The sequence below is a fragment of the Choloepus didactylus genome, chromosome 22 (assembly GCF_015220235.1).
Source record: "Choloepus didactylus isolate mChoDid1 chromosome 22, mChoDid1.pri, whole genome shotgun sequence".
Classification (NCBI taxonomy): Eukaryota; Metazoa; Chordata; class Mammalia; order Pilosa; family Megalonychidae; genus Choloepus; species Choloepus didactylus.
In genome coordinates this window covers 23931481-23943911 of record NC_051328.1, presented here as the reverse complement: position 1 = coordinate 23943911, position 12431 = coordinate 23931481, and the positions used below count along the sequence as shown (strand labels likewise).

General features: G+C 35.3%; 1 protein-coding gene and 1 pseudogene across 1 annotated transcript in view; one reads left to right on the top strand and one right to left on the bottom strand.

Moving 5' to 3' along the window:
• TANGO6 (transport and golgi organization 6 homolog) overlaps window positions 1-12431 on the bottom strand; it is a 240357-nt gene that overhangs the window by 64725 nt on the left and 163201 nt on the right. The gene's annotated exons all lie outside the window — the stretch shown is intronic.
• Window positions 4136-4520, top strand: LOC119519035 (annotated as a pseudogene).

Sequence of the window (12431 nt, the reverse complement as noted above, 5' to 3'; positions counted from 1 at the left end):
CCACTTAAAATACAAAGACACAGACAAATAAGGGTATAAGTATGGAAAAAGGTACACTATGAAAACACTAATTTCAAGGATGCTGGAACAGGTATATTCATATCACAAAAAGTATACTCTGGAATAAAGAATAAGGATAAAGGGGTCAATTCATCAAGAAGACATAACAACCCTAAATGTGTATGTACCCAATAACAGAGATTCAAAAACATGAAGCAAAAATGGACAGAAATGAGAGGAGAAATAAGATATATCTACAATGACAGTTGGGAATTTTAACACTCTTCTTTCAGTAACTGATAGGAAAAGTAGTCAGGAAATCAGTAAGGATACCAAAGATTTTAACAACACTATCAACTAATTTAATTTCACTGACATTTACAGAACATACCTCCAAGTCCACATGGAACATGCACCCAGAGAGACCATATGCTGGGCCATAAAACAAGTCTCAATGCACTTGAAATGACTGAAATAATATAGACATGTTCTGTGACCACAAAAAAATTAGAAAGCAAAAATGGAAAAATTATATGAAAAATCCACATATATTTAAACCACCACCACACTTCTAAATAACTGATGGGTAAATACAAGAAATCAAAAGAAAAACTAGAAAATATTTTGAAATGAAAATGAAAACACAACATATCAAAATTTGTGGGATGCAGCTAAAGCACATCTTATGGATAACTTATAGCTTTTAATGTTTATTTCATAAAAGAAGAAAGGTCCGAAGTCAGTGGCCTAAGTTTCCATCTCAAGAACCTAGAAAAGTAAGCAAATTAAACCAAAAGTTAATAGAAGGAAGGTGTGGTAGGCACCTTCTAAAATGGTTCCCAATGATCCCCACCTCCTGGTATTTATGTCCTATGTAATTCCCTCCCCTTGACTGGAGACTGGGCCTAGTAACTTGCCTCTAACAAATGGAATATGGCAAAAGTGATGGGATGCCAATTATGAGATTAGATTATAAAATGATTGAAAATTCCATCTTACTTACCCCCTCTTGCTTGCTCACTCAGATGGAAACTAGCTGCCATGTCGTAAGCTGCCCAGTGGAGGGGCCCATGTGACAAGGAACTGAGGGAGGTCTCTAGTCAGTATCCAGCAAGGAACTTTCAATTCAAAAATCCACAAAGAACTGAATCCAGCCTCAGGTAACTCTTCAGATGAGACCACAGCCCAACTAACACCTTGATTACAGCCTTGTGAGAGACCTTAAGGCAGAAGTACATAGCTACGCCATGCCAGGATTCCTGAACCACAGAAACTGTAAGATAAAATGTTTGCTGCTTTTTCCTGTAAGTTTGGGGCTAATTTGTTTTGCAACAACATACACTAATACAGGAGGAAATGTTAAAGACCAGAGGGGGAATTCATGCAATTGAAAATTGAGAAACAATAGAAAAAACTAATTAAACTAAAAGCTGGTCCTCTGAAAAAAAATTAACACAGTTGATAACTCCCAGCTACACTGATCAGAAAAAAAACAGAAGACACAAATTACTAATATAGGGAATGAAGGAGGGGACATCACAACAGAACCTAAATATATTAAAATGATAAAAAAATTATGAATAAGTATAAGCCAATAAATTCAATAACTTTTATGAACTGGACAAATTCCTTGAAACATAAAAATTAGCAAAATTGACTCAAGAAGAAATACAAAATCTGAATAGCCTTATATCTACTAAAGATATTTAATTCAAAAAACTTCCCACAAAGAGAACTACCAGGTGGCTTTATAGGAGAAGTCTATCAAATGGCAGAAATAAGAAATACCAATACTGTACAAACTCTTCCAGAAAATGTAGAAGGAACCACCCCCCAAATCATTTTATGAAGCCAGCATGACCCTAATCCCAAAATGAGACAGAGATATTAAAGGAAAACGCTAAAGTACCCAAACTACAGATCAATATTCCTCATACACAAAGATGCAAACGTTCTTAAAATATTATTGAATCATGTCAGCAATAGATATAAATGATAATACATTAGAAACAACTGGGGTTTATCCCAGGAATGCATGGTTGGTTTAACATAGAAAATCAACGAATGTAATTCACAAGATTAACAGAAGAAAGGTTTAAAAAAACATATGACAATCTCAATATAAATATAGATTAATCTCAACATACATTTATGATAAAACCTCTTGCAAACTCAGAAGAGAAGGGAACCTACTCAATGTGATAACATAGCTGACATCATATTTAACGATGAAAGACTGTTTTCTTCCTATAATTGGAAACAAGGCATGGTTGCCCACTCTTACCATTTCTATCACTGGTCCTAGCCAATAAAATAAGGCAATGAAAAAAAAAATTAAAAATATGCAGATTGGAAGGGAAGGTGTAAAACTGCTTTTATTCACAGAATAAAGAAGACATGGCTATTTATGTAGAAAATCCTAAGTACTGTACAAAATAGTTTCTAGAACTAATAAATGAGTTTAGCAAGAACTGCAGGAGACAAGTTCAATATAAAAAATTATTTTTTCCATACACCAACAACAAACAACCAGAATGTGAAATTTTTAAAAATACCATTCACAACAGCAAACACAACAACCAACCAACCAAACAAGCAAACAAAAAACCATGAAAGAGGGGTAAATTTTTAAAACTATGTGTAAGACTTAATACAATGAAAACTACAAAATACTACTAAGAAAAATTAAAGAAGATCCACATAATTGGAAAAATATACCATGTTCATGGATTGGAAAACTCAAAAATTGTTGAGTTGTTGACAAATCCAGAAATAGACCCATGGAAAGATAATCAACATAGAAATGATAATATTTGCACCAAGTGGTATAGAACAACTGGATGTCCATATGGAAAAAAAAATGAACTACAACCCTAACTATTCATCAAACACAAAAATTACATAAAATGACCAAAAGCCTAAATATAAATCTAAAACTACTAAAGTTCTAAAAGAAAAAATGGGAGGAAATCTTCACAACATTGGGCTATGCAAAAATATCTTAGGTAGTGGAAGAAGATAGTCATAAATATGAACTATGACCGCGTGACCAGTTATAGAAATGAGGACTGTGATGGTATGAATATTACCTCCTTGTTTTGTTATGAGTTTGTTTGTATTTGTTCATAAAACAAATATCTTGTTTTCTTCTCTATCTTATCCCCTTATCATATGACACAAGTTGTATTGTTCATGTTACAGTATTTAAGTTATAGGATATCAAGTTTAAGAGTGAATATTACCCAAGGACTTGCACCCTATTCTGGAGAGATTTAGTGCATTTCTGGTTGTACACGGGACAGCTAAGTATTGTTAGATGAAACAAATGTCTGTTATTGTGTTCTATTTAGAGATTAAGTATGGTTTAAGGTGATGTGTATAGCTGCCAAGTTGACAAGGGGTGGACTGTGATAGCGTCATGTGTCAACTTGGCTAGGTGATGGTGCCCAGTTGTTTGGTCAAGGAAACAGTGGTCTAACTTTTCCTGCAAGGACATTTCGTGGCTGGTTAATTAAATCATCAGTCAACTGCATCTGTGGCTGATTACATCTACAATCAAATAAGGGCGGGTCTTCCACAACGAGAAAATACAATCAGTTGGATTTAACCCAATCAGTTGAAGACTTTTAAGGGAGAAGAAAGAACTTTCATTTCTTCTTCAGCCAGCCACCCAGCCTCTCCTGGGGAGTTCATCAAGGACCTTCATTGGAATTTCTAGCTCACAGCCTGCCATATGGAATTTGGACTTGTGCATTCCCACAGTTGTGTGAGATGCTTTTATAAAATCTCATATTTAAAGATATCTTCTGTTGGTTCTGTTTCCCTAGAGAACCATGACTAATACAGGGCAGATGAGTAATAAAATAATGACAAAAATATATAGGGGGGAAAAGGATATGGGATGGCTGGTTGTTCTTTTTTATTTTTACTTTTTTCTTTATTTTGGAATAGAGAAGTGTTCAAAAATTGATTGTGGTGATGAATGCACACAACTATATGATGATATTTTGAGCCACTGATTGTATATTCTGGATGGATTATATGGTGTGTGAGGTCGATAAAATTGCATTAAAAAAAAAATGGGCAAACTCTTTCCCATTACACATAGAGGTAGAGGCTTGAGTGTATTCAAAATATGGCTCCATCTGTAACACACTGCCTTGGCCAAGGAATTGCTGCTGGAGGTATAATGGACATTAACACTATTTTTTAAAAGATGCTGAAGACTGTCCTCATTCATGATGGCTTAGCACATGGAATCCACGAAGCTGCCAAAGCCTTAGTGCTAAGCCCATCTTTGCGTGCTTGCATCCAACTGTGATGGGCTTAGGTATGTGGAGTTGGTGGAAGCCCTTTGTGCCAAACACCCAATCAACCTAATAAAGGTTGATGACAACAAGAAACTAGGAGAATGGGTAAGACTCTACAGTGAGGGAAAACCCTGTAAAGTGCTTGGTTGCAGGTGTATGGTTGTTAAGGCCAAGGATGTCATCGAAGAATATTTCAAATGCAAGAAATGAACAAATAAAAACCTTGGCTCTCAAAAAAAAAAAAAAAAGGGCAAAAAGAATTAAAACTAATTCTTCTCAAATTCTTCCAAAAAACTGAAGAGGGAAGACATGCTAATTCATTCTATGAGGCCAGCATCACTCTAATACCAAAACCAGATAAAGGTATCACAAGAAAAGAAAATTACAAACCAATGTCCCTTGTGAATAAAAATGCAAAAATACTCAACAATATAGTAACAAACCAAATCCAACTGAACATCAAAAGGATTATATACCATCATCAAGTGGGATTTATCCCTGGAATGGAAGGGTGACTTAACATAAGAAAATCAATCACTATAATACACTACATTAATAGAATGAAAGGAAAAACCCAAATGATCATTTCAGTTGATGCATGTATTAGTGAGGATTCTCCAGAGAAACAGAACAACAGGATGTGTGTGTGTGTGGGCATGTGCATGTGTGTAAATATTAAGAGATTTATTATAGGTATTGGTTCATGTGACAATGGAGATTGGCAAGTCCAAATTCCATAGGGCAGACTGCAAGCTGGAATCCAATGAAGGTGAAGTTGAATTCCCCAGAAGAAGATGGCTAGCTGAAGTAGAGACAGAAATTCTTTCTGACTTCTACAGTCCTCAGTTCTGGCTTTAAGACCTCTAACTGATTGGAAAAGGAGACTCTCCTCATTACTTAGGGCTATATCCTTTGTTGACTGTAGCTGCAATAAGCCACAGATGCAATCAACTGACTATAGATGCAAATCCACCTATGAAATACCCTCATATAACAATCAGGCCAGAGCTTGCTTGACCAAACAAGTAGACACCATAACCTAGCCAAGATGACACATGAACTTAACGCTGACAACACAGAAGAAGCATTTGACAAAATCTAGCATCCCTTCTTGAGAAAAACACTCAGAAAACTAAGAATAAAAGGGAACTTCTTCAATGTGATAAAGGGCATATATGAAAAATCCACAGCAAATATCAAACTCAATGGGTGAAAAACTGAAAGCTTTCTCTATAAGATCAGGAACAAGACAAGGATGCCCACTATCACTTTTGCTATTCAACATGGTACTGGAAGTGCTAGCCAGAGAAATTGGGCAAGGAAAAAAAGTAAAGGCATTCAAATTGGAAAGGAATAAATAAAACTTTCCTTATTCCCAGATGTCATGATCCTATATATAGAATATCCAGAAAAAAAACACAAGAAAGCTAGTAGAGCTAATAAATACTTTGCTAGTAGAGCAAAGTGATGGGTACAAGATTAATATACAGAAATCAGTAGTCTTTCTATATACACCAGCAATGAACAATCAGAGAGGAAATCAAGAAAATGGTTCCCCATTTAGAATAGCTTCTAAAAGATTCCAACATCTAGGAGGAAATTTAGCCGAGAATGTAAAGAACCTGGACACAAAACTACAAATCATTTCTGGATGCAATTAAAAGAAGACCTAATAAAGGGAAAGATTGTCCATGCTCAGGGATTGGAAGATAGTATCACTAAGTTATCAATACTACCTAGAGCGATTTAGAGATTTAAAGCAATCACAATCAAAATTCCAACAGCCTTCTTCACAGAAGTGGAAAAGTTAATCATGTGGAAGGGCAAGAGACACTGGATAACCAAAACCATCTTAAAAAGAAGAACAAAGTTGGAGGACTCACACTTCCTAATTTTAAAACTTATTACAAAGCTACAGTAATCAAAACAGTGTTGAACTGGCACAAAGCCACACATATATACCAATGGAATAGAATTTAGAGCACAGAAACAAATCCATACGTCTAAAGCCAGCCGATTTTTGACAAGGGAAACAAGTCCACTCATGGTGAAAGAACAGTCTTTTCAACAAACGGTGCTCAGAAAACTGGATATCCACAGGCAAAAGAATGAAACGGGACTCCAGCACACAACATAGATAAAAATTAACTCAAAATGGATGAATGACCTAAATATAAGAACCAACACTGTAAAAGTCTTAGAAGAAAACACACGGAACTATCTTCAGGACCTTGTATTAGGCAATAGATTCTTAGACTTTAGACCAAAAGCATAAGAAACAAAACAAAATAAAAAGGAAAAACTGCACTTCATCAAAATTTAAAACTTTTCTGCCTCAAAGGACATTATCAAGAAAGTGAAAAGACAATCTATAGAATGGGAGAAAATATTTGGAAACCATATATTTGATAAAGGTCTAATATCTAGAATATATAAAGACCTATAACTCAACAAAAAGACAAATAACTCAATTAAAATATGGACAAATGACTTAAATATATATATTTCTCCAAAGAAGATATACAAAATGCCAATAAACTCATGAAACAATGCTCAACATCATTCGTCATTAGGGAAATGCACAATGAGTAACCACTTTACACTCATTTGGCTGGCTATTATTATTTTTTTCTTTAAAAAAGGAAAATAAGAAGTGTTGCCAGGATGTGGAAAAATAGGAACTCTTGTGCATTGCTAGTGGGAATGTAAAATGGTGCAGCCATTGTGGAAAACAATTTGATGGGTCCTCAAAAAGTTAAACATAGAACTATTCTATGACCCAGCAATTCCACTTCTACATATATACTCCAAAGAATTGAAAGCAGGGACTAAAACATATACTTGTAAATCAAGATTCATAGCAGCATTATTCACAATAGTCAAAAGGCAGAAACAACCCAAATGTCCATCAACAGATGAACAGATAAACAAAATATGGTATAATTTTCAGCCATGCGTAGGAATGAAATTCTGATAAATGCTACTATATGGATGAACCTTGAAAACATTATGCTAAATGAAATAAGCCACAAAATAACCAATATCGAATGTCACCACTTAAATGAAACATCTGAAATAAGCAAATTCATAAAGATAGAAAGTAGATAAGAGGTGACCAGGGTACTGCAAATGTTCTAAAAATGATCATGGTGATGAATATACAAATATGTGATGATAGTGTGAACCACTGATTGTATACTTTGGATGGATTGTATGGTGTGTGAATGTATCTCAATAAAATTATGTTAAAAGAAAAAAAGAGGTGACCAGGGGCTGAGGGGAGAGGGAATGGAGAGTTATTGCTTAATGGGTATAAAGAGTTTCTGTTTTGGGTGATGAAAAAGTTTTAGTAATGGAAGGTGATGATGGGTAGTACAGCATTGTAAAAGTAATCAACGCTACTGAATTTTACACTCAAAAATGGTTAAAATGGCAAAGTTTATATTTTATATATATGTTACAACCTGAAAAAAAAAAGGGCAAAAGATCTGAAGTTACTTCACAAGAGGCAATAGACAATAAGCACATAAAAAGATGCTCAACTTCATAAGTCATCATGGAAATATAAATTAAAACCACAATGAGATATCAGTATAAGACCCATTAAAATGGCTAAAATGTAAAAAACTAATGAAACCAAGGGTTGTGAGGATAAGGAGCCTGGAATTCTCATACATTGCGGGTTATAAAGTAAAATGGTACAACTACTTTGGAAAACAGTTTGGCATTTCTTGTACTATATGACCCAACAATTTCACTTATAAGTACTTATCTATGTGTGTGTGTGTGTGTGTGTGTGTGTGTGTGTGTGTGTATGTATATATATATATATATATATATATATATATATATATATATATATACACATATAGTCACACAAAGACTTGTACTAGAATGTTCATAGCAGCTACATTTATGAAAGCCCCATACTGGAAACAACCCAAAAGTCTATTAACAAGTAAATTTATGAACAAATTGTGGTATATCCATACAAAGTACTACTCAGCAATAAAAAGCAGTCACTACTGATATATGCAAAAACATGGATGAATCTCAAAAACATTATGCTGAGCCAATGAAGTCAGACACAAAAGGGTACATACTGTATTATTCCATTTACATGACACTCTAGAAAAGACAAATCTAACCTAAGTAATAGAAAGCCTATCAATGGTTGCCTTGGGTGGGGGTTGGATGGGAGATTGGCAATGAGGGAACTTTTTGAGGTGCTCAGAATGTTCTATATCTTGATTGTGGTGATGTGCACATGAGTATATATCAAACGTCACTGAAATTTATAGGTAAAGTGGGTACATTTTATTATGTGCAAATTATATCTCAATAAATTTAATTTGAAAATTGGCAAATTGCAGAGTAATAGAATATTAAGATTTTTTGTAAAAGAGAAAAAAAAAGCCCATGTATGTTTGCATATATCTGTATGAGCACAGGAAATGGTGTAAAGGATATATACCAAACTGCTATCATTTTTTAACTTGGGAAGTGAGATTTAGATGAAAATAATAAACTTAACTAATATTTGGGGGGGGATTGTAGGTTTTTCTTTATATAAATCTGTACTGTTGGGTTTGTGGTACTTAGCCTGCACTATTTTTTGTTAGGGTGGTGGTTAGTATGCAAATGTGGTGCCAACAACTCCTATCAGCACTGTGCTTACATGCTGTTTTTCCCATCAAGAATGGAGCTACTTCCATTGCCCTTGAAATTGGGCTGGTTTTATGACTTGCTTAGACAACAGAATGTGGCAGAAGTTTTGCTGAGCCAATTCCAGGACTAGTCCTCAAGAGGTCTGGCAGCTTCAATTTTTGTTCTCTGGGAAGTCACAATGAAAAGAAGTTTGTTCTAGACTATTGACTGATGAGCATACACAAGGAGAGAGACATGTGGAAGAGCACCAAGGCACCCTAGCCAAGATGCAGGTGAATGCAATCTTCTGAGTGATCCCAGCCTACACCACATACAGCAGATGAACCACAAGCTGAGCCTAGACAACATCATGTGGAGCAGAGATGAGCTGTCCCTGCCAAGTCCCACCCATGTTGCAGAATCCTAAACAAATAAATGGTTGCTGTTGTTTTAAGCCACTAAGTTTTGGGATTGTTTGTCACACAGCGCTATAACCAAAACATGCATTATGAAAGAAAAAGCAACTTCATTTATCTTCTCTTTTTCCTGAGAACAAGAAATAAATGCTGGCAAGGTGTGGTGGTTTGAAGCTGCATGTACCTGAGAAAAACATGTTCCTAAAATCTAATCCATTCTTGTGGATGTGAACCCATTGTAAGTAAGATCTTTTGATAAGGTTACTTCAGTTAAACTGTGGCCCACCTCAATTAGGATGGGTCTTAATTCTATTACCATAGCCCTTTAAAAGTGGAATGAAACTCAGACAGAAAGAAAGCAATGGAAGCAACAGGCTGAAGTCAATAGACCCTGAAAGAGAACAGACAGCCCAGGAGAGGCTGGCACGTGCATTGCCATGTGACAGATAAGCCAAGGACCAAGGATCACCAGCAGCCAATCCCAGAACACCAATCTTTTGGAAGAAAGCACCACCATGATGACTCCTTGATTTGGACTTTTAGCTTCAAAACCGTGAGTGAATAAATTCCCATTGTTTAACCTGACCATTTCATGGTATTTGCTTGAGCAGCCTAGAAAACTAAAACTCAGGGATACAAAATAGTCCCTAAATACAAGGGATAATTTTAAAATAGACTTAGTTCATACTTTGCTCCATTAGAGGTGAAAGGCAGGCAAAAAAAGGGTAGGAGGCAAATATAATTAGTTAAAAGGTCACTAGTGGCTCAAATAAAAACATATCCCCATATCTAACAGATATCAGAAAAGGCTACTCACTAAAAATTATGCTAATAAGATTGGTATAAAATGCAATTAGCCATGTGCAGAACCTTACACACTCAAAAGGATGTGTAAATGTATTACCGAAAGGAATAACTTTTTCAAACTCTCTCCCATGTATTGCCAATCTAAGATAATAACCAGGATGGAAGATTGGCTAGAATTTAGTCAAGGCCACCAGGATGACTGTACAGGTTATACACTGTACAGGATTTATACAATGATGGCCCCTGGAGTTTATATAACTGTGAACAACTTGCAAATCTGTAAGTGATAATCCTGGATATTTTTTTTTTTTTAAAGAAGTTGTAGGTTTACAGAAAAATCAGGCAGAAAATACAGAGTTCTCATATATGTGGTACCTTTGTTACAGTCAATGAAACAATGTTATTACAATTATGCAATCAGCTGGTCCCAGACTTTCTTTGTTGGGAAGTTTTAATTACCGATTCGACCTCTTTACTTGTAATAGGTCTGGTGAGATTTTTCTATTTCTTCTGACATCAGATTGGGTAGTTTCCAGGAATTTGTCCATTTCATCTAGTTTTTTTAATTTGTTGGCATATAATTCTTCATAGTATCCTCTTATAATCCTTTTTATTTCTGTATGCTTAATATTAACATCCCCATTTTTGTTCCCAAGTTTAGTTATTCGTGTCTTCTCTCACTTTCTCCTGTCAGTCTGGCTAAAGGTTTGTCGATTTTATTGATCTTTAAAAAAAACAACTTTTGGTTTTGTTGATTCTCTCTCTATTGTTTTTCTATTCAATATTTCATTTATTATTTTACATGTTTGCCTATTAAATCATATGGGGGGAAAGCAGTTACATACCAAAAGTACAATAACATAGGATTTTATATTTCCCTATGTAGTTACCTTTACCAGTTTTCCTTAGTTCTCCTTATGGCTTTGAGTTACTGTCTTTTATTTCAGCCTGAAGGATTCCCTTTAGCATTTCTTGCAGGGTAGGTCTTTTGTTAATGAACTCTTTCAGCTTTTGTTTATCTGTAAATGTCTTAATTTCTTCTGCATTTTTGAAAGATAATTTTGCTGGATATAGATTTCTTGATTGGCAGTTTTTTTCTTTAAGGACTTTATGTCATCCCTCTGTCTTCTGGACTCCATGATTTCCGATGAGAAATCCATCTCATTGGGAATCCTTTGTATGTGACAAGTCACTTCTCTCTTGCGGCTTTCAAATTCCTTTCTTTGTCTTTGGATTTTTGACAATTTCACTGTTATGTTTTTTGTAGATCTCTTAGTGTCTATTTGCCTGGTGTTTATTGAGCTTCCTGGATGTGTAGATTCATGTCTTTCATCAAATTGGGGAAGTTTTTAGTCATTATTTCTTCAAATATTTTTTCTGCTATATTCTCTCTCTTTTTTTCTTCTGGGTCTCCAATGATGTCTTTGTTGATCTGCTTGATAGTGTCCCACAGGTTCCTCAGGCTCTGCTCATTTTTCTTCATTATTTTTTCTTTCTGCTCTTCACACTGGATAATTTCTATTATCTTACCTTCACATTTGCAGATCCTTTCTTGGGCCTATTCAAATCTGATGCTGAATCATTTAGTGAGTTTCTTTTTTTTTTATCATTTTATTGAGATATATTCACATACCACGCAGTCATACAAAACAAATCGTACTTTCGATTGTTCACAGTACCATTACATAGTGGTACATTCATCACCCAAATCAATCCCTGACACCTTCATTAGCACACACACAAAAATAACAAGAATAATAATTAGAGTGAAAAAGAGCAATTGAAGTAAAAAAGAACACTGGGTACCTTTGTCTGTTTGTTTCCTTCCCCTACTTTTCTACACATCCATCCATAAACTAGACAAAGTGGAGTTTGGTCCTTATGGCATTCCCAATCCCATTGTCACCCCTCATAAGCTACATTTTTATACAACTGTCTTCGAGATTCATGGGTTCTGGGTTGTAGTTTAATAGTTTCAGGTATCCACCACCAGCTACCCCAATTCTTTAGAACCTAAAAAAGGTTGTCTAAAGTGTGCGTAAGAGTGCCCACCAGAGTGATCTCTCGGCTCGTTTTGGAATCTCTCTGCCACTGAAGCTTATTTCATTTCCTTTCACATCCCCCTTTTGGTCAAGAAGATGTTCTCCATCCCACGATGCCGGGTCTACATTCCTCCCCGGGAGTCATATTCCACGTTGCCAGGGAGATTCTTAGTGAGTTTCTTCATCTCAATTATTGTACTTTGCTGCCC